The sequence below is a fragment of the Rhopalosiphum padi genome, chromosome 2, assembly GCF_020882245.1.
Source record: "Rhopalosiphum padi isolate XX-2018 chromosome 2, ASM2088224v1, whole genome shotgun sequence".
In the NCBI taxonomy this organism is placed as follows: Eukaryota; Metazoa; Arthropoda; class Insecta; order Hemiptera; family Aphididae; genus Rhopalosiphum; species Rhopalosiphum padi.
In genome coordinates, this window is record NC_083598.1 from 22,436,952 (window position 1) to 22,462,472 (window position 25,521).

At 28.7% G+C, this 25,521-nt stretch overlaps 1 protein-coding gene across 2 annotated transcripts in view; it reads right to left on the bottom strand.

Moving 5' to 3' along the window:
* LOC132919987 (acetylcholinesterase-like) overlaps positions 1-15,366 on the bottom strand; it is a 35,926-nt gene extending 20,560 nt beyond the window's left edge. For both annotated transcript variants that reach the window (XM_060981963.1, XM_060981962.1), the window contains exon 1: positions 15,087-15,366. The gene's annotated coding sequence lies outside the window, so the exon portion shown is untranslated. The remainder of the gene's footprint in view (positions 1-15,086) is intronic.
* Positions 15,367-25,521: the final 10,155 nt, after the last annotated feature.

Below are 25,521 nucleotides of genomic sequence, written 5' to 3' on the forward strand. Positions count from 1 at the left end.
AAAACGATACTTTTACTTCTCTTTATTATTTACTTCTAAGGCATACCCTCTTGAAAATGTACGATACCTCCTCGGGATAGAAGGTCTGAAATAAACTCTGCTCATGTGGATCCAGTAATAAGATAATGATGTATGGTTCAAACGATATCGTAGTATATACTATTTAATATTATTATTATTTAAATTGTTGTTGTTGTTTTTTTTTTTTATTGAAATTGTTTTCAATGTATGTTATTTACAATATGTATTTACGCGTTATACAATAAGTAAATTGGATGGATGATTTAAAAGACCAAGGAGGGGAAGTCACTCGTCGACAGCACCCCGTGTAAAATGTTTTTATGGAGAGAGTAAGTCCCTACACCAGGTCCTCTTAAGGCGCCTAAATGGATTACCTATAGGACGTTATTTTCTATACAGCATTTTTTATTGTCGTACGTATTACAACAATTATAAATTATTATATGATCATAGTATACCACGAACCGTGGTTACAAGATACGCTAATACATTTCAAATGGAAAAATCGCTATTGTATATTATATTATAATAATGCGTGGGTTTTGTCGTATAAAAAATGAGAATCACGTAAATGTCCAAATGCACGATACCGGCACGAGTCACTATCAGACGAGCAAAATAAGACTTGCGACTTGTTACTACGATCGGTCGATTTGAGCTTTTCAACTTGGAAACTATATAATATTATCGATTTAATACCGTTATAAATGTAAATGGAAAATAATGGTTTTTTACTATGAATATTATTTGAGAAACTCTTTGCGGAAACCAATATTTCAAGCGACCGTCTGCCCGTTTGTAAGGGACTATATATACGGAGTGTAAAATTGTACAATATAAGTACCTATATATACGTCCGCAATGGTCTAAACAAGTGTGTTTGAAATGGCAATGCACGCTATTATTGACGTAAAGAGCTGCCATATATATATGTCTCTATAAATACGGTCATGCCATGCAAAACCAGTCAATTAAGTAAATTAATCGAATAAATCCCAATCCGAACGTATATTATGGGGGACTAACGTGTCATACCTACACCAGACGGGCGGTGCTATTAAACTTCCGAGTATAATTAAATTGTTTGTAAAAAAGAGAGAAAAGAAAAATGATGTAATAAAATCAATTGCGATTTGATTAATGTACCGCGCGCTGAACGACGACGACGATATCATATTATTGTTAAACTTTCAACCGACAACATATACCTAGAAAATGTATAGTACCTCCTTGTATATATTTTTTAATATAATGTAGACCGTACTACACATGCTTCTTCAAGTATTCGATGATTAAGTTTTTGAATATTTATATATATACAATATACGCGACACAAGACACACGCATTGTACCTGCACTTGCAGTATACATATGTACATTTTTATATATTATGCCATATAACTATAAAGATAGTCCCAGTCTGATAAGTACTCACGAGCCGATTTTAGTCGATATGCCAGTGCCAGCGTTCTGCGCGTTTCTCTTGACAGGGCAATTAGGCGATGTATATACACGAGTACATAATATTATGCTAGAAATTTCAAAGCACGACTTAAAATGCATTTTTTCACTACTACTCCCCCCCACACGCCATGGTACCACCGCCTACAGTTATATAAGGGCTGCGCCCTTTCCATTCTACCGTATATATTATAATTTATAATATATCACACAACGCTTTCTCCGGAAGGAAGACACGTTCCTACGACTTGTCTTCGCGTTACGACTTGGCAGGGTATAATATGTATATATACTTATATATAATCGGTAGTATACCTGTACACACACACACACACATACACCAGGTATACGGTATACCGGAATTTTGATTAGGTACCCGGTGCCATCGCCTAGCCGTACAAACGCCCGAACGATACGGTTTAAGTGTAAAACGCACGCAAATGCACAAGTAGGTATATATCCTAAATACAATATGGATATCGTAAACACGTATATACTGCCGCAGGAGCTATATACGTATATAGGTACACAGTATACACACACAAAACGGGGTCACGGGTCAAAAAACACAAAACTCTTAAAAAACAGTTAAACGGGGGAGAAAACGCGCGGTACCTCTGCACATTGTACACATAAATATGTGTGTGTGTGTATATATTATATACTATACAAGAATAATATGGTACACGAAATTCAAGGTGAAAATTTTAAACCCGAACCACCAACAGCCCTCCTTCTTACTGGTAGAGTGTGATGGTGATGGAGAAGGGGTTGGTTGTGTGTATGTGAATATATATATATATATATTTCTCTGCGTTGCCCGTTCAACGCTTTGCCTAAATATTATTATCCGCAATGCGGGTGCAACGACGACGACGCCAGGCCGCAGCGTGCCATGTTCCGCGACGCCGACGACGGCCGGCACGTATTATTATACACGCGCGTAGTAACGATAATAATATAATATTATATTATACATTATACTCGTGTGTCGTGTGTGTATGTGTTTTGTGATACGGCGTGAGGATACGAAAATGGGTCATTGATGGATTATATATTATATATATATAATATTATTATATTATGTACCGAAAATGTATACCGTTCGGGCGCAAAGTATGTCCAAACAAAAAAATCATATGCACACACGCGTATCTCGCGCGCACACATAAACATATATTATGGCAAGAACCGATCAATCATCGACATAACTAATGGAAGAAACTGTCGAGGTTTGTTTCATTTTCCAGTCCAAATGATAAATTTTACAAAATTATTGAAATAATCCAGTTACAATGTACTTTCATAATATATACCTGACGTTATTGCGTATATATTATTATTTATTATAAAGCGCCATTATACAATGATGGAGTAGGCGAGTGAACTTTTAGGAGGTTATTTTTTATTTAAAGAAATTCCCACCGAGATTAATACTGTATCATTGTTGATAATAATCGATTTTATAACATTTTAAGCCATGTAAATACAAAATTTGCGTTTTACTATCTACTTTACTTAAGTATGTAAACGGTAGCGCCTTACTTCGAGCTTAAGAAAGAAAAATAAACTGGTGAACTCGGTATGCTGTATATGATTGAACAAATTCAATAAAATTGTACATTTTCATTTAGTAGTCCCGCATAATATAATATTCTCTAAATATCAATTCAATGATAAATCATAATTTATATATTTATATTAAATTTAACAAAAAAGATTCTTAGCGGAAAACGTGTGTCAACTTTTATTACTAAGAATATTTCATAATATAATATTTATAATATGTGAAATTTGAACTTAAAACGATTATAAAAAAATATTATATAATTACTGAAATATATTAATCCTTATTTCTTTTGATATAATTCTTTATAATAATAAATTAATAAATACCATTTTCGAAATCAACATTAAGTTTGATATTTTTTATTTAAACAGTTAACTTTTTTTTATATTATTTCAACAAATTGTATAATATTTTTTAGGTATTCATGACATTCCATTTATTAGTTATGTCTAGTTATGAATATTGTCTGTTTTTTTAAATTTTATGTCATGAAATAACAAAACAAAAATTTAGATTATTTATAAATCCATTTCAAAAAATGTTTTTTGTATTTTTATTTATTCATATGTTAACATTATTATTAATAAATATACATACTTCATTCCAAATGAACAATTTTTAAATACTTATACTCACACATTCACTCTTTAAATATAATATTTCACGCTTTTAATGTAGAGAAAAATTAAATTAAAAACAATATTTGAGATTCCATATTTTTAATTGGAAAATATAATTATTAATTCACTTATACGAAGAATTTCGTACAATATACCAGTCTATACCTAGGCAATAATTATTAATTTTAAAATTGTAAAAATGTAATTTGTAAAGTTTAATTATTACAATAAAAAATACCTAGAATTGTATTGTATATTAAAATAAATACCAACAAAATAACATTTATATTTATTGCATGAACAAGATTCAAAGGGTTGGTCAATGAAAAATGCATTCGCTGAAAAATTGTTGAGCGACGTATACAATTTTTTTAATGGTTTTCCCAATCAAAATTATTACCTCTATAAAACTCAATACTGCAGGCAATTGATCAACACCATTCGTTTTTCCTTTAATCATCATTAGTATCGTGTACTATAGACTCCTATCGACAGTAGCTTTTAAATAGTTCGAACGCAGTAATCAATTAAACTCCATCATTCGATTTGGGTTGAACGCGATAGACATATTGTAATTTGTAACAACAAAATATAATGAAAGATTTCCTTAACATATATATTATAGCTTACACGCATACCTACACGAAGACTTTTCTGTAATATAAAATATATAGGTATAATATTATATAGTGCATTAGTGTACAACCCGATGGGCCACATTAATCTAAGGCGTAATTTCGAACGGAATTAATCTAATGACAGTAAAGTGTAACGAACCAATTCAATTTGGGAGAATTTATCGACTTTATCAAGACCCGAAAGTTGGAGAATGTTATTATTTTGATTCCGTGGAATGTGCCATATTAAAACTGCACGATCGCTTTCGGAAACACGAACAATGTTAACGCGTACATGATAATTCGAAAACTATGTCGCAAACTATCTGCAGCACTGTACAGTATTACATTATTATTATTGTTGTTGTTATTGTTTTTGTATGTTATTATTATACATGTGCACCTAAACTTAGAATATAATATACGCATAGACGGAAAAATCCTGCCGAAACGGACGGCGTTGCAGTGTTATGCGCGTATGGCGTCTTCGGTGTGCACGAAGTGATTTGTAATCGACCGAAACGATTCGAACAAAAGTTCTGTTTCCGTTCGGTAATACGGCAATAAAACGTCGTGTCGCGTATCGCAATCGGACGTTATATCAATAGATCGCCGATGCCGCTGCCATTTACGCCTAATAGAGGTAACGCGCGCGTTTTAGGCGTTTGTCCGCGACAGTATGCAGTGTTATTCATAAACATAGGTTTGCGTACGGTCGACCGGCTCCGGCGTGAAATATCGTTTGTACACAACATTTTCATTTTTGCGGGTGTGTGTATGAGGTCCGAGAGAGCAAAGAAAAATCTCATCAAAATGACTCGGTACTCGTATCCGGGGGGAAAATCAATATCTTCTCTCTCACTCACTCTCTCTCTCGCCGTCAGCCGCCGCCGCCGGCCGCGTCCGCGTTCCCGGTCGTGCCCACCTCACCGATTCTCGACCACTCCGACAGCGCGCCCCCTTGCCAAACCCATTCCGCGACCCACCGACACGCTACCCCACGCACTCCCGATGCCCAAGACCCCGCGCTTCGTTCTCAGAACGGTCTCGTGTCGAACTATCCCCGCGGTTTGCCACCGCCGTAACCGTCACGTTGTTTTCTTTTTTTAATAACGACAACAACTTCGCTCAGTGCGTTTGGTGCGAATAGCTATTTGGCGCAATGACCAGCGTTTTACTTGAGGACGAACATAATTATTATTATTATACCGACGAGTCCGTCGGGGCATGACCACGGCACTGTTGTAGCAGATTGACGTTGGCGCCATTGTTTGCCTCCGACCGGCAAATTATACGAAAACTTCGGTTTAATCGGTTTGAATCCTGCAGATGCGCGTACACGACAGGACTGATGGCATCATCAGGAGCGTATTTTATTTGGATGGAAAAATTCTGAATAAATTTCGACGGCATGTTTTCTACGCGCATATATATATATATATATATACATACACGAACACAACGCTCTTCTCGTTCGCATTAAAACGTTCATTTTTAGCATCCCGTTCTACCACTATATATACAATCGCCACCTCCACCACTACGATCTCTTCTGCGTCGTTTCCGACGACACTCTAATTATCTCGAGTTTTTCAGCCGTCACACCGAAATGTCGACGTCTTCGCGATCTGCAAAAAGATATTTTTTGATGGGCTACGTGTTTTTTTGCTCAAAGGAGAAAGCACCGAACATAATATATATATAACGATAAAAAAAATGGTAGCGTATATATATTATACCTATATACTTTTTTGCTTTATAGTGACGATGACATCGACAACCTTTCACCACCACTACCACCACCCTAAACGTATAAATAATAATGGCTACAAGACATTTTTGGTGCGGTACATACGATAAGAACGAGGTCTGTCAATGTTGTTTACGCCAAATCGGGTAAAGAGTTCTATAAACTCAGGAAAATTTTTAAACATCAATTATCGTACCTATATATTTTTTTTAAGAATAAACAGCGGTGACGATGGTGTGAAAATATTGCGTGAAGCCGACAGACGACGATAACGCGCGTGCGTCAACCTATAACATAAAAACGATAGAATATTTTTTATATAGATAGTATTGTAATATATCACGTACCTACACTCAACACGGCGTATCAACAATATTTGGGTACGCGTCGGGAAATGTAAAAAATGGAATCGAAATTTTATTCGCGTGATAGGTGTATTACGGACTACGGTATCTATATAGACGGACAAACGACGCGACTACATAATTTATTACTGTTACCACCATGCAATACCTATACCTATACACCTACCTGTAATATGTCGGGTATAAGAACCAAGAACATTAAAATATCGTTATGATCGCGGTATTGTTGCGCACAGCGTATACATTACGTTATTGTACTACGATATTGTATTGTGTAGCCACGTGCGCGCCTTTTATATTATTATTTATTTCAAACAGTATAATAATTAGTTCGTTATTTCACGCGAAACACATACATACATTGGTCGCAAAAACACACACACCTATAGTGTACAATACACACGCTGTATACACGATAATTTATTTTAAATCCTATAACCACGTTCCTCCACTTGCTCGTTTCAAGCCGTTTTACATTGTTTTGTCTACGCCTCTTGTCTCTTATGTATAATATATATATACTATACAGGTATGATACAGTATATAAGTACTAAGCAGTTATATATATATATATATCATGCATGTTTGTGTGCGTGTGTCTGTGTATGTATATATTGTATAATGTATATAAAGCGCGCAGGCGATCTGCCTAGTTACTCGCACCAAGCTCTTTTGACATCGCCTCGAGTGCTGCACCCGAAAAGAAAACCGATTTAATTGCTTTTGTTCCATACGCCGCGGCAATTCACTCCACGCTTCCAAAACATCCTTATAACTTGCTCAATGCGTATATTATATTGTATATCATGTGTGTGCGCGCGCGCGACGATTACTCGGGCCACTCGAATCACTGATCAACGAACCAAACAGAAAAATATATACATACATTTCATTATACAGAAGTTGGCTTGACAGGTTTACCTGATATGCTGACAACCACTAGTCGAGTGCGTGTCATCAACCGTTAAAATACACATATATACACACGCACTCTCTTCTAGTGTGGAACAATGAACTTTTGTCATTAAAATTTAATTGTGCCGGTTTACTCGAAATTAAAATATTTTTGGTTGCATAGATGTATTTTAGGTATAACATTTTTATATAAATATACATATATTTCGCTTTTCACCGTTTATAAGTATTAAAACTCCCTTATTTCTACAACCATACACACACCGTTGGATACATTGATCGCCGTCGCAAATATCACAGTCGAACGGTTGACTCCGCTATAAAATTCTACGTACCCAATATAATATATCCAGTGCCACGATAAAGGAAAAAATAACAGAAATGAACACAATGCTTGGTTTTTTTTTTAATGCCTAAGAAAATTACAATGAAATTCTACTCGAAAAAACAACAAAAATAAATTAAAAATAAATGAGTAACTGCGTACAGCGGAGATTTGATCTTGAAAATGAAATTATTAAATTTAAAGCCATAGTTGAATAATATTATTCCGAAAAAAGAAAATTATCAGAGGACCGTTGTTTAAATTATCGATCAAATAAAAGTATAACTTACTATTCTTTTCCAAAACTTTTTATTTTCATATCGTTTTGCAGCTCTAAAATTAAGACCATTTTGTTAATACTGAATTTTATATTATATTATGTTCTCACATATTAAAAACTATGATATATAAACAGTGATTAATATTGATTATTATGTATTTACTTAAGAAATTACTTGGTAGAATAATATTATATTAAGAGAGACACTAAAAATTTTCCAACGTTAGGTAGATTCGACAACATACGCCACTGAAAATTAACATTATATTATATGCGGACATAATTATAATAAGATATAATTACTTATATTCTTATTCGTTGTGTTGTATACACACATAAAATAATACAAGTTATACAAAAATATAGTTATTTTTTAAGTATTCTTTTAATTATTGTTACTATATATAAGCGATAGGTACATGTACATTACACATTGCTAGGGCTGGGATTAATATGTAATAAAAAACAAAAAATATGTACATATATATGTAGTTAAAATGGCCAAAATATGTAGTATAAAATAGAAAATATGTAATAAGAAAAATTTAAAATTATGTTAACGTGTAAAATTAAAATAAAATTCTAAATAATTTTTGAATAATAACCAATTAATTGTTTTTAATTTCTAATCAATTTAATTTAAAAAATATAAAATATTAAGATATTTTCACAACCATGCAAACTTAAGTACTGACACTATTGAAAATTCGTAAATATATTTTGTCTAATAATTGTTGAATATAAAGTATAATCTAAGATCATTAATGTATGGTTATCGAACAGAAACAAATAAGATAAACTATAATCAAGTTATTAATATTTAACTAATACTTATTTCTCATATGCATACACTTACAATTTTTACGAGTACTATCATCAAAGTATAAATGTATAATACTAAATACTACTAAACCACCAAAATTGTCAACATTTACGAAATATGTAAAAAAAAAGTAAACATTTTACAAATAATGTTAAAATATGTATTTATAACAAAATATGTAAAAACATATAAAATAAAATATGTTTTATCTTATTGCAAATCGCGCGAAATGAATTTATTTTATCATTTGCAATACTTAATTTATCATGTTTTAGTATAAATATGTATTTACATACAAATCCCAGCCCTACACATTACATATATAGTATATATATATTTGTCATAGTGATCTACTCTTAATGAAAGACAGATTTATCGACTTTTACGACGAATTTCTTATCCATACAATGATACAGATAAAAAATACATTCGTAGTATTAGGTATACATTTATTAACACATACGGAATCGATGGGCACACATAACTTCACTTGCACATATTATAGTATATACCATTTATCATCACAGAATGATTCACAGCAGGCTCATGGCTCTTTTTCTTTAATAATGAAGTTATTAGAAAATCTGATTTTTGGAATTTTTAAATTTACTAAAAGATTGTATTAACAAATTGAGATTTTTCGTACTATTTATGGAGATATAAATTTCTATTTTTTAATTGAGAATCCCTTTTTCACATAATTTGTAAAAATAACCCAAGTATAATAAAATAGAATTAATATTAACTCCAATATTACATCTAAATTATATTTTTGTAAAACCATTTTTTATTACACTTATTAGTTGTTATTTACATTAATAAATAACTAGGGAATTACTAATTAAAACTTTAAAAACAAATTATCCTTTAAATAATTTACATACCTTGCATAAGTATAGTATAATGTGGGGTTCTCATTTGAAGAACACACATTTGTATCACAACAGAACCTTCCTTAAATAGTAAAAAAAGTTTCAAGAATTTTAAAATAATATGGTCTTTAAGTATAATTAAAAATTCAAAAAATCAAAATTATTTATATTTTTAATATATACAAATATTTACATACATGATTTATATTAAAATATTTTTTCAATATTAATTCATTATTAATAGAAAAATGGAGATGAGTGTGATGCTTGGTAAATGGTTACAGGTATGGTTGCGTCTTGCGTATATTATACAATTTTAATATAAATTACAATATATTATATATAGGTACTTATAAATGAGTGTATTATAAATACGCACTTACATTAATAATGTACGCCGTAGTTTGTCGATACAATGTCACATACAAGCTATGATATAGGTACAATCTCATTATCTAAATTATTGTACGGCAAACTCGTACACAATAATAATATGAATTTCACATTATTAAATTGTGTGTGCAGTATATTATATTATTATTATTATTCGGTTTCTCGTATCGTAATATTATTTGCCAACAAGCATTACGGACGTTTGTACATTATAATATCTCGTATAATATATTATTATAATATGTTATTATATATTCTGATGTTTGTTCCGCCAGCGCTTTTCGAGTACCTATATATTATTATACGATATAATATAATACACGATAATGGATGTGAGTAGGTACCTATGTGACGTTTATTATACATTGACTGACGACTAATCGCATTCTCCTCAGATATACGTCGTTTACACGTAGTTTTACTTACAAATTGCTTGATTCGATAACATTTCAAACTGTCTGTACAACGTGATGGTGACGAGTTTTCGCCTCTGCGTATAATAAGTAGGTGCTACCTACTACCTATCTATTTAGACGTGTACACAGACAAACGGACATTTTCTGCGTCGCGCGAAGATATCGTCGCTTTGACAGTACACTTTGTATCTTTCCAGAGTAATATAATATATTATAATATTCGATAGACGCCAGTTTCCATCGCAATATATTATAGCAATTCGGAAGCAAATGAGATTTTTTTTTCAACAACAAAAACGAAATGTCTTACCACTGTTCGCCAAATACCAACTAGAAACTTAAGATACGCGCACTGCATGCAATGTCAAAATATTTTAACGCTAATTGTTCTCAGTCTATTACCTATAATACGATTGGCGCAAAGGTTATCGAAACGTTTATACAATCGTTGTGTCGGAAACGAAATCATTAATATAAATATTTGCCCTGAACTTGCAATGATGACTTATAACTTTTATATATTAATTACGGATCGTTGAATTGTAACAACAATAATATTATATACCTAATACAGCAATTACGTACGGATAGAGTTGGGAATAATTCGAATAAAATTTTATTTAGATAGTATTTTATTCGAATGATTATTATTTTCAATTATAATTATTCGACTAATTTTCAAACAAAATCGAATAATTTTCAGTAATTTTATTTTAGTTAATAATATATGGTTGGTATTTTGGTAATTAAAACATTTAGGTATTAAAGATCAATATAGTTAGCATTGAATTTTAAGTTCACGATTGTAAATCTTCTTTTATTTGAAATAAATAGAAAAATACTATAAATGAAACAAATATAAAACTGTACCTATCTAAAGAAGAAACTAGAGAGTAAATAATTCGAATATAGCTGTATTTTGTATTAGCATTATGTTTGAAAATATATTATTCATTTACATTTTATTCAAATAATTATAAAAAAAAATCATTTGAATAATTTTTTACTCAATAATATTTTGCGCAACTTTGGGTACGGAACGATTATGATTTATAACGTAATGATGACAATATATTTATATTATTTTCAAATATTATGACTTATGAGAAATTAAAATAAAGGGTACTGTGCTCAACGCTTAGGCAACAAAAGACAATGTTATCACAATTATCTATCTAAATATTATATTTATATGTAAAATTTTGTATAACAATTTAAAAAAAGTTAAGTCATACAACTTATATAAATTAATTAATGTAATTATTACTATGAAACAACTCAATTTAAAAACTAAAGACATCTATCATACTCTGTGATGATTTAACATCAGATATGTATCAAATACTTTTATTTCAAAAACTCTATCAGCCGGTTGGTTATTACTTATTAGTTTATCACTTATCAGTATTGCTCTGACTTAAATTGCCTTTCCTTCACAGTAACACTGATGTTTAATAAATTCTATAGATTTCAGTTCCCATTTTTCCGCGCCGTCCCATTTCGCGCCACATAATTCTCAAATTATTTTTGTTTTAAAACATATAGTTTTGAAAAATTTATCATTCGAAACGATCTTAGTACTATACTTTCTGAATTTATCGATTGATAAATTCCCGATAATTATATAAATAAAACAGAATAAAGTTTGTCGTGGTTGTGATGGCGATAACTGCAAAGTCGACAACACAGTCAGTACAGGAATTGTTTAATTATTATCATCAGTGTCCATGCCGTTTTATTTTAAAATAATAATGGCAGAGATTCAGTATATATCTATACAATGAAACGGGAATGGCTTTTTTTTAATAACTATTATTTAAGAATTGATAAGACAATAAAAAATAAAAATATTGAAAGTGTATTAAAAGTGCATTGAAAACTGTGGTTGTGGTACTCGCGTGATAATTTTAAAATGTATTTATAGTATATTCAGATAAGTTTTGTTATCATAATCACAGCTCATATCCAATAAAAATTGAAGGAAAACAGTTTAAAGCCAAATGAAGCTGCCGGTTTAAATCATGGCAGTATATTTGAATTTATTATAGTCATATTACGAAAAACATATTAAAATTGAGGATAATATGAAATTTCTTCATTATGGAAAACAAGTTAAAATTTTTTTTAAATAAATACGTTAAGCTCGAACAAAGAATTTGTTGTCTTAAGGAGAAAGTAACAAGAAATCCTCTACAGATAGAATGGATTGATTTCTTATCAATATGATAATTACTTGATTACTTAATTAAACACAATGAATAATTTCTATTATGTATTATTAGTTACACTTATTCTTACTGATAGAACTTACAGTTGATTTACCAGATACTAAATAGTAAATAGTGATCTATTATTTTTATATTATTATTGTTGTTGTTCTGCAATTATCGAACAGTTTAGTTTAAATGTAATTATAGTTTGGAGTTATATTATTGTCTTTAATTATGTCTGTAAAAGGTACCTAATAATAATCTATGCAATTTTATATTATATTTTATTGAATGCGAGCTGTTATAAATATAAATATATACATAATATATAATTACAATAATAAATTTAGTTAGTATGTAACTTGTAACTTTTAAGTTATATTCAGTTACTCTTATAAGGTTAGATTAATAAATTCAGTGAAATGAAACAGTGATAAAATAAATTCAGCGAAATTGTATGGTGGCAAAATGAAACCGATGTGAAATGGGATACGACCGTTGTGGATTGGACGATTATAGGTACATTCGTACATTTCGGTGGAAATACCAAGCGAATAGACAATCTACATATTTCTTATATCATATTTAAAATTAGTTTTACTTTTTTTTATTTAGAGGGAGAGGATAATGTTAGTATTTAACTTATATAATGTAACAATATTTACTATTTTGGATTTTAATATAGAATAATTATAATATATTATTCAATTGAAAATGTTGTAAATGAATAATTTATTAGATGCTATATACGACCTAGAACAGCAGTCCCCCCACTACGCGATCCTTTAACAAATTTTGTGTGGCCCACACTAAAATTAAATTTTAAAATCTAACATCCTGCACTTTTAGAGTAAATAAAATACTTCTTCTGTGGTTTTATTATATACAATACATTTTAATTATCTTATCTTAATATTCTTATATCTTTTAATTATTATTATGAAAAATGTAACTAGGAACTAGGCATTTTTACACCCAGGGAAAAATATATGTGCAAACGAAGTCCTCATTTTAGGTCAAATTGATTTACTGCTTGTGGCCCGCAATTAATTTTCAAAATTAATACTTTCCAAAATCTTAGTGGGGTCCGCTTATCTAAAGAGTACAATAATGCCCTGCAGTGAAATTGCCGGACTGGTAAGTGTTACTAAGTTGCGATCGCTACCGGGGTCGGTGCTCTCACGGACACTCTTAATAAGAGCAATAAATGTTGGAAAAATTATAACATAATTATTTATATTGTACTTATCAGATGGCCGTAATATAAAAAAATAATGTAATTCAGTTTACTATATAATTTTATTTATTTACCCCATATAAACAAATGTTTATACATTAGTACATCGTACATATTATTACATTATATAGATATAATATTTTATATTGTATAAAGTAAAAATAAATTTAGAAGTTCGAAATTCAGAAGTAGTCAAAGTACCTAAACTCTATAGGTACATGCATATCATCTATAAATCGGTCAATATCAAAGAAAATTAAATGTATAATATATTCTTGTATAATTATTCATTGTCATTTTAAACTAGTCATTATTTTTTTTTTTGTTCTTAAAAATCTATTGTGTGTATAATATCATTTATTAATACTTTTTGTATAAAGATTATAATGTCACAAATATTTGTAAACAATAAAAATCTAGACTTGAAGCTACAAATTGCAATCCTACTCAGTCCACGGGAATTCGTTAAAATGTATTAATTTGTTTATTAAAATAATTTTTTGTATACTAAAACGCATAAAATGGTACTTAACTATAGTTTTTTACTATACCAACCTAAAACTACCAATAAGTTCTTATTTGTCATTCCGAAGCTCTAACAACAACTTACATTTGTCTAATAGTCTAAATTAAATTATTTTTTTACTCCAAAATATAAATACAATAACGAATATATTATACTTATATCTTTAGTCTTAATGTAAAATAAATTCGTATTTAATTTTGTCTGTTAATTAAATCGTAATTAATTGTATATTACATATTTAATTTACAAATCACGTTTTTTGACCGCATAAGCAATGCATTTTTCGTATTAAGTATACTTATATATTATATATAAGTACTTATAGTTCAAAGATAATATTAGAGTAAAACTTCAGTGGAGTACTTTGATATAATTTTCAACAAATGCACTTTAACTACTTAAAGATAGGCAAATAATGATTAGTCAAGAGGTCGAAACATTAATAGATTTTGTTGTAAATTAACCATTTTTCTATCTACTCATTCAATAAATCCTAGGATATTTTATCCTTCGACTTAACAAAAAATTGATATTGTTTTATTTTATTTAATATGCCCAATCATTCATGTATAATTTCTTTGAATATGTACCACTATAATTACGCTGACTTTTCAATTTTTATAACATACTTATATCTAATATTTATAATATTTATAATATACTATAATACTATAGAACCTCTTACCAAATTTTCAAATTCTCAGTGAATTCGATCATCAAACTACAAATCAGTGGTAAATGTTCGACCACCCACTGGCCTAATCTAAATCATTAAAATAAATAACCCGCGACATTAATTTAGTCAACGAATCTTAAATAGTGTAACAACGTGAAACGAATAAAACGAGTAAGATAGAAAAAAATTAATAAAATATTTCGTCACTGTTTCTACAGTAGAAAGTTGTGCTGAACTTGTGGTTTGTGGTGCGATACGAGCGACGGCTAACGACTGACACTCGGACTAAGGCGACGTTGCTGTGTGTTTTTCCCCCCTTGGTTGTACGCAGGACCGCATTGCGTCGTCCTGTACCTGCACAAGCACAACTCTTCCCATTTTGATTGATTCGGGGCCGGGAGGCGGGTGTCAACGGCAGGAAAAGAATTTTCGGCTTTCCCTCCCCCGTTCGGTGATCTTTTCAATCCGCTAACGTTTCATACAAGGAACGTTTCAATTACGTCCATGTACCTGTACCGATTATACCGTCTAGGATTTCGGCGACGGTTGTTATACGCATTGCGATAATTTTTATTTTTTTTTTTATCATTTCTACGTTATACACATCCATTTTAATTGGCAGACATACATCCATAAAGTTCTCGCAAAAGGTCATTGGTACACAAAAATACCTTTTAAACGAATTATTCTTGTTTCCACCCTACCACCATCCGAGGAAATCAACAAATCGTAAAACATTATTATAGTAAATATTTTTTTTTAGAACAAATTAATAAATATTCTTACTTTTTATAAGAAACTAACATTTATTTTTCGTCAACACCTTCCAATAACTTGAAATGGCCTAAACACGACAAGTTAATACAAAATCAAATTGTAATCAATTAGGTACATTTTAATCTACTACTTTAAGTCTTAAAATATACTCATAAATTATGATAAGTTGATCAGTTGATGCCAAAGGACAATGTTCTTATATTTTTATATTATAATTTTTTATAATATATATTATTACCAACCATCAAACATCAACAGGAGTAAAAAATAATAATCAGTAATAAAAATAAATATTGGGAAAAAATTGTTGTTTGCTTATTCTAAAATAAAATAGTTGTATATTTGTTTATTTCAAAATAAAAATAAATAAACACTACTATTTAATTAAAACTGATAATAATAATGCACAATTCAAATAATTGGTAATATATTCATATCTACCATTATTATTTTATGTTTGTATACAACAAACTAAAATTAATAATTGTAATATGAACAATTATAATTTATAAAGCTTTCGATTACGTCAACAAATCAATTAATAATTCATTTTCCCCTTTTCGCAAAAGTTTTGTTTAGTAATTAATACTTTATTAACTATTAATATTTATTTAAAACTTTTGATTACATTATTAAATAATAATTTTAAATTAATAATAAATAGCATAGGTACCCTAAGAAAAAGGTACGTCTTCCAACAGAAACAACGTAGTAACTGTTATAATTAAAATAACGAACAACTAGAAACTAAAATAAATGTATACCAATATTAAATAAAAATGTGAAAATTAAAAAAAAAGTTATAAAAAATTATCCTTTGCAAAAATAATTGATTTAAGTAATAATGATATTAAAGATGTTATTTCATTACTAATTTTAAAAAAAAGAACAATAAAATATCTATATTTTTACATTTAAGAAACAAATAACTCTACATTATAATATTACAATACTTAAGTTTTCTCATACATTTAAGAGAAACATTAAAGTTGTTTTATATGTATATAGTTGTTATTTTTTTTTAGTTACTGATAATTTACATTTATGTATTAATTTATTAGGCCATAATAATTAGGGTATTCATGTAGCAGGTAATATAATATTTAATTTTAAATTTATTTTATGATGATTTGTCAAATTTTATAAATATTTAGCGGTTACCTTAAACATATCTTTCGTAGTAGTACTATTGTAAAATTCATAAAATGCGATTTTGCTATTATATTCAAAAATCGACATGGATTTATACTATTCTACCCATATTATATAATTATTACTGTTATTAGTTTATTATATTATGTACTGAAATAACATGAGCCATTCGAAATTTGTATTCACAAATTATTAAATATGATTTTTCCATGTAATTTCTTATTTCAATCGATTTTTTTAAAACTCCAAGTTTGTAATAAACATAAATTTTTTTTAAAGTGGGTGGCATAATTATAAGGGCCTAAGGTGACACCCAGTTGCGTATCCAGGAGAATGGCTGAGCAGGCTACAACCCCCCCGCCACGAAATTTTAAGAAAACTTAAATTATTATTTAATTATTAAAACAATTATATAAAATTATAAAATACATAAGTACCCCAAGACAAATGTTGTTTCCATAAACAAACTATTATCACAAAGACATACAACGTGTACGTTATTCCTATCGACATTGTTATCATTGTAATGTGATATTATTTTTAACACATTTTTATATATTATAAATTATGATTTTTGTATACTTATTTTAACTAATTTTTAGCAAATGGTTTTAAAAATGATAATCCAATATAAGCCAACATTTTTCGTATTATTATTATTTACTATCTTTATTGATGAAAAATTTCCATTTACAAAACAATATATATATATAATTATTAATTATATATCATATAGCAGCGATTCCCAAACTTTTTCATTTTACGGCGCCCTCTTGGAACTGAATTTTTCTCATGACACCCCTGATAAAACCGATGACCATTTTTTTAGATAAAATAATGAATAGAACATTTTAAATTTATTTTTGGACAACATAACGATTAGCGTTGCGGCGCCCCAGTAAAGACGTCGCGGCGTACACTTTGAGAACCGCTGTCATATAGTTTAATTTTATAAGCATAATATTAAGGATTTGATGTTAGGCAAATATAATACAACTATCGAGGGGAGGCCGGGCATCTCTGATCCCCTTGAATCCGCCACTGACTCTAAGAATTCAAACTATCTCATTTACATTCTATTTATAATAAAACACAAATTTATAGGAATTGCTATAAACAGTTGTTAAACACATTTTTAAATTTAGGTAATAAGTAAATTAAATTTGCTGTAAAGGATTGAGACAAAAATTGATTTTCATAATCCAGTAAAAATTATATTACAAAAATTAAAAATAATTTTTAGTGGCTAAGTATTAAAAACAAACATGATACTTAATACATTTAACTAATCTAAATTGGCATTTGCTTTAAGTTGCATGTTATATAAGTTATTAATTATTCTATAGAACTTTTAAATATTTAAATACAAATCTTATTTTAATATTTCTAAATAATTTAATTATTCCAGTATATACTTACTGGAAATAATAATTTTTTTTTTGTAAAATTAACTTAAATACTGAAAAAAATATTCAAATCATAAATTTCAAATAAAAAGTATTTTAAAAATATACCTAATATTTATTATTTTATTTTTTATTACACTGGTGCTTTGCATTAGCTACAATTTACTGATGATGATATGGTTGGTATTAAATAAATTATCGAACAATGGAAAAGCTGGACGACTAAGAATAACAAGCTGACTCAAATAATAATTTATTCTTTTAAAAGTTTAAACATATTTTTTTAGCTACTTATTTTGCAATTATCATATTGGTTTTTTTTTAATAATGTATAATCTAACTGATCGCCCTCCCCCCCACCCCATAGAAAAAAATTCCTGGCTACACTACTGGCAGAATCTACTTTAACTCCGCTTTGTAAATGAATATAATTATATATTATTTATACATAAACGCCAAATGTTAACCAATAAAAATTAATTTAATTTTAAAATGAATAATTAATAATGAATTTTATGTATTTATATTTTGTGGTAAATCACTTTTATTCAATTTCGCAGATCACCTGCTACATGTATGCCTTTTTCATAGACTACTGATCCTTAGTTTAAAACTAAAGAAATTGTCGATAACAAGGCTGCACTTATATTTAAAATTATCATTGCATTACGTAAAAATGTGCAAATGTTATTAATATGTTAAAGGTAGGTTGGTAGGTAATATACTAATGCATGTTTTTAAATTAATTATGATGTATTATTGTACGAATGAAAACTTGAAAGACAACCATATTATGATACTGTCCCTTAGAAATATGTACTCATATCAAAAGTAAAATAAAACGCAACTACCCTTCTGAATGAGATAACCTTGCCGCATTGAACGAATTATATACATATATATATTTAAACATTAAATAAAAACGTACATGGTAAGTGTGTTATATTAAGTCTCAAGATACCTATTTTAAATAATACTCATAAGTCATAATAAATAATAAATATTATTCTCGAGTAGCTATTTGTTTTTTTCCCTTTTTGAACTTTTGTCTCGTTATTTTTTAAACACACTGAGTAATCATTTTCTATAATACCACAAGCAAAATGCTTTTTGTGTGCTAATTAAATACCCCTCGCCGATTCTTCTCCTACACGTCGTATAACGAATTTTATGAACAATTCGGGTTTTATACCATATAGTATTGCCCTTCACATTTTCAACCACCTTCGCACGAATCCCTTTTGTCCCACAACCACCACCACCGCTACATATACGTCTCATCCCTATCAGTCCCCTTTAAATGGCTTATGTATAAAAGCGGTCCTACCATATTAGATTACTCTGTTTTACGCTCTATAATGTAACACAATACGTCATCCTACGTAAATCGTACGTGTAGTGTTATCCCTTCGAATGCAGAGTACTGCACATGCCGCCGCAACCAGCTTGATGATATCATAATTATAAACACTTTATAGTTGTGTAAATATTTCTAGTTGTATTCAGTATTGAATATATTATTGTAAGAGAAATAAAAAAACAATTATAAGAGAGTTTTACTTCATTGTCTCGCACATAAATAATAATGTTATGTGTGTTCAATTGAAACATTACTTATTAATTTTATTATACGTAATTGAAATCTCATAATTATTTACCCTCATCTCTTACGCTTAAGTTGATACAATTACTTTATTTGCTTATGATTTGAGAATAATCTAATAAAGGCGAAAAATGATAAACTACAAAACATAAATTATTACACAGTGAAATTAATTTATGTTAAAATGTTGTTTATATTTTAATTGAAGATGATTTGAATAATTTTTCTCGTGATTATAGTTTGTTGTATACAATTTGTGTAAAGAAAATAATATGTTTAGAATGCTTACAACAATTTTACCTTTTATGACAAGAAACAGTAGTTAATATTTAATATTATTCTCAATCAGCAAATAAAAAATTATTTTTGGAAAAGTCTCAAAAGGTATTTAATTAAAATTTTCAATTCTCTACTTTCTCTGCCATGTTTATCTATATATTATTTATATTGTATATAAAAATGTTTTTAAACGAGATTTTATGTACTACTAAAAATGTGAAAACCATAAATTTCATTGAGAAGTATTATCAAATTTAATTTAAAATATTTAATTACTTATTAATTACTCAAATGTAATACTTTTTTAAATGTAAAACTAGTAAAAAATGAAATTAATTAATTTGAATTCAAATAAGAACAATAATAAATGTAATTGTGTACTTATGTGTAATTATGAAATTGTTTATTTTGTGACACAAAACAATTATCAGTACACTTGTATTCATTACATTGAATTGATACCTCAAATAAACATTAAAAGTCATAATACTTTATAATATTGTTCAATGTTTTGGTAAATCTAAATCTAAATCGAGTCACTGTTTTAATCAAGTATTAAATATTAAAATTCAATCCCGCTTATAAAATTCATCAAAAAACTTTAATACTTTACCTAAAAATTATATTCATACAATAATTATATGTATAAAAGTTGGACCTTACTAATATTATATAATATCTAATACATAAAAAATCTCGTGTCACAATATTAAAAATATTTGTTACCAAACTCCTCCGAAACGGCTGAACCGATTTTCATGAAATTTTGTGTGTATATTGAGTAGATCTCAGAGAGTGATTTAAACTATTTTCCATACCCCTAGGTGGCTAGGTGTAAAGAGTGGCTTACCACAAATATTTTTTAATATTTAACGTGTAAATTGTATACCTATATATTATTATCGTTTCAAGTAATATTCAATCAAAATAGATACCTACTAATACGGAAATACCTAACTATATTATATAATTTGGTGTACGACAAATATGATGTTCTCGATGCATTCCAAAAGTATTCAACCGATTTTGAAGAAATTATGATCAATGTTTGTAATTTTATCTCCGTCATAAGATAGGATAGTTTTTATCCCGGTTAATGACCTGAATATATTACCTCTTTATTATGTCTAGAGCTGTACGATTATTTAATCGATTATTCGAATAACAGATTATTTTTAACGAATGATAAATAATAAGTTAATCGATTGAAAAAATGGAACTCTAGGCGGGACAGTTATGTAAAATTGATATGTCAGTGATATCATCTACACACAAAATCAGAAAACCAAAAATACTTTTTATCCTTACGCTAAATGTTAGCATTGTTAGCATTATAGGCAACCAAACTTAACACGGGTGCATTGTGTACGGGCGACGAAGTGCACGGGGACAGCTAGTATATATATATATTTATATAATATTACATTTGGTATACCTATTTTAGGATATTTTTTTTAAATATTGTAGGGATGTAATGTGTAAAAAGCGTTATCTTTGTATCCAACAAAAGTAGGATCAATGTGTAGGTTCTAGGTCTCCTCCTTCTTAAATTCCTTACCTATTTATAAATGCAATGCTCCATTTGGCCAACCAAAAACACACGTTTGTGATATTATGTTAACCTCTCTAACTTGCATATTAATTATACCTCCTATTGACTATTGAAAATTGAATTTTTTGGGATAATTGAAATGTAATTAACGCAAACGTTGTCATCTTTGATTAATAGAAACATTAATCAAAATCGAAATTGTATAGGTACCAAATAATCAGATATTCGTGTGTCATACTGTGAGATATACTTAATAGATATTATACATAATGTACATTATACCTACTATATAATATGCACATGGAAAAACAAACAAATAATAATAACACAAGTATAATATTATTACATTTTTACACCTAACAAAAATAATATATCACGGGATATTGATGAGTAGAAAATAGCTGTTGTATATAGGTAAAATAGTACACAAACTACTTAAGTAAAAGTAACAGAATATTAAGGTAGTATATCATTTTGAACCTTAAATTCTAAATTATAAGATTCAGAGAATAGGGAAATCACCTTATAATCTATTTTCTATAAACATAATATATTGTTAAAAATAATATAACCTTATCGTAACAGTTGCTGAAGATCTAATGATTGGCGGCAGTTAGTGATGCACGAACAACACTAATGACGAGAATAATGAACGGCAAGATGGTGATAAAGTCATGAAATATGAATGCACGACAAAATAACGACTACACCGATCGCATAACAACAAACGACGGAACGAAAATCAAGCGCGACCATTTTGGCAAACATAATCAACACAAACAACAATACGACTTCACGAGTACGACTACGGTAATGGTTGCACGTGTGAGCGCATGGTACCGTGGTAGCGTTTCTAAACATGTCCACTAGTTTACTGTTACTACACAATTCGCCGTTAGTAATCTTCTATACCCAACAATTGTTTTTCACCTAGGATGACGTAGGTACTTTCCAAAAGATCTGACTAAAGCTTATTTTATGAATCAATCGTAAAGTATAAATAAAATGAAAAAAACATTAAAAAACTACATAAAAAATGTGAATTGTTATGTAAGTACATATATAAAAATATCGAATAATAAGTAGATAAGGAAACTAAGAATATACCAGGATGCCTTATACGTCACTGGAACCTTGACAAAATTTCCAACAGGACGCCTAACTGCCTTAACATCACATTACTGAGTATTCACCGTAATAATACGTCCAATTACTCCAATTCTTAAATATTTCGCATCGGCATAATGTATGGTGTTGCCTTTGCAATAAGTATATTGTTTATCTATCACATATCACCAGAGACAGCAGATCGACACGGAGACGATGTTACGGGTGGCAAACTGCTAGGGGTACTTGTAGACAACTGAGAACAAGATAAAGCCACGGCCTTATGTTTGTTGATACGGAAATCCCCCTTACCCGATCATAAGTACTCTTTAGTTTCTTGTAGCTCTGTTTCGCGAATTTCATTAAATCGTCAAAAGAAGGGATAAAATCCCAAAGCGTGCACGGTTTTCAAATATTTGCTACCTAACGAAATTCAACATACGTAAACTATAATAAAAATAAAATGAAACCAGCGAAATCATCAATGCCAAAACCCGTGCACGGCTTATTAGAGCCTTTTCATTTTTTTAACTATACCACTTTACATCATCTAACCCGAGAACTAAAGTATATTCACAAGCTTTATAATAGCTAGCATATATTAGCTGATATAAGCTAATACTACATTACCGAATATTAGTGTACAGTAAACATAAAATCGTGGTTATATAATGAAATTAAAGTAGAGATAATAATATAATATTTGATAAACGAAAAACAATAAAAACAGACTAAATATTTATTTTTTGATAGTTATTCAATATTATTTATGTGTTAAATATTTGAATCGATATGTAATTTTTCATATAAGATATAAAAATAAATAAATCAAATCCGAAACTAATAGAAGATAATATCCAAGCATATTCCATCCATACGGTATAATAAAGGATTTATCATCTTACCTATCAATATCAATGGTATTATAGGACAGTGGAGTTAAATTTCCTGATGCTATTAGGTGTATTGGCAATGTTTTCGAATGAATTTTTGACTATAACAATATTTCGACATATATTAGTATATTACTGTAACATAATATTATTATGAATAGTTTTCATTTTTTCGTTACGGTATTCATCCCGAAAGCATAATATTGTGTTTAAAAACTAGACAACGTATAAAAATATTATGAAAACTAATAAATTTAAGAACAGTCTAAGAAATGTGTTCATTTATTTTAAAAATTTTGCCGTTCAAGTATTATAATGAAAATCCCATAAGCCGTTATTAACAAAAATGTGTAAAATTATAAAAATAAAATGTAATAATGCTAATAATATCATATTATATATAAAAAATGTACTTCAGTATAATTTCAAAATTAAAACATTATATCTTAGAATAACACAATATAGCTTAATTCTTTCGAAATTATCATTTCCACCAGTATAGAAACACATGTACCTATTATTGACCATCCATAATTGTGATCTTTGCAAAATTGTTGAATCTTAAAATACATTAAAAATATTTATGGTTATTATTAGCTGTAAACATGTGTTTAAAAAAAAAACTTGATATTCCAACCTTATTAAAAAATCCAGTTACGAGTGGTTGTCATGTTAATAAATTATGACTGTATTATATTACTTATCATGCATATATAAATACAATTTGTAATTTATATTTTAATAGAATAGAGAGAACCAAAAATTTTTTATTTAGAAATATGATTATAATGGATACAATTATAAATTAAAACCATAAATTAAATGTCTATTAAAGACATTAATATTTCAAATGTAATTTCTAGGTCCATTGTGCACTGAAGTTTGAACATATTATGTCCGTCGTGCATTGATGTTATAACGTTACAACCAAAGTAATTGAACAAAATATTGGTACCTATAACCTACATATAACGTATATGTTATTATTCAAACTTTAAACAATAATTCATTGGGAACTCAATATCGTGATCAAATTTATTTAGCATACGCATACGTTCAAAGTTCAAAACTTATTGTAATGCTATTGGTAAGTTGTTGACATACCAAAATTTGATATTAGCCACTATTGCGCATCTAAAATATTTTAGATATTTGATAAACTGTAACATACAATATTAATTTATTAAAAAACTGAACACATTATGAGTTTAAACCAATTTTAAAGAATAATTAAATTTAACTGCAAAAATAATTTAAATATATATAGTACTGTCATAAATAACAAATTAAAAGCATACAAATATATTGTATTATAATTTCAAATATATAGGAGTTTAGTTTTTTATAATAAATTTTTTGCAACTGAAACGTTACAATTTTAAAAATAAAAGGAAATATTTGTATTTCTGGTGATGCTACAGTGTTTTGGATAAATATGAAAACCTAAACAAAAGACACTTAATGTAACGTTAGCATACTTTTGACGTAGTTTTATTATAGATACAGTGAAACTTCCATATAACGAACTTCCATTTTACGAAATTTTCCGTTTAACGAAATATTTTTAAGAACTTTGACTTCATTGTTAATAAATACGTAATTCTATATTTAACAAATTCCTCCATATTACGAATTATTTTTGTTGCTTATTCCACTTCGTTATATGGAAGTTTCA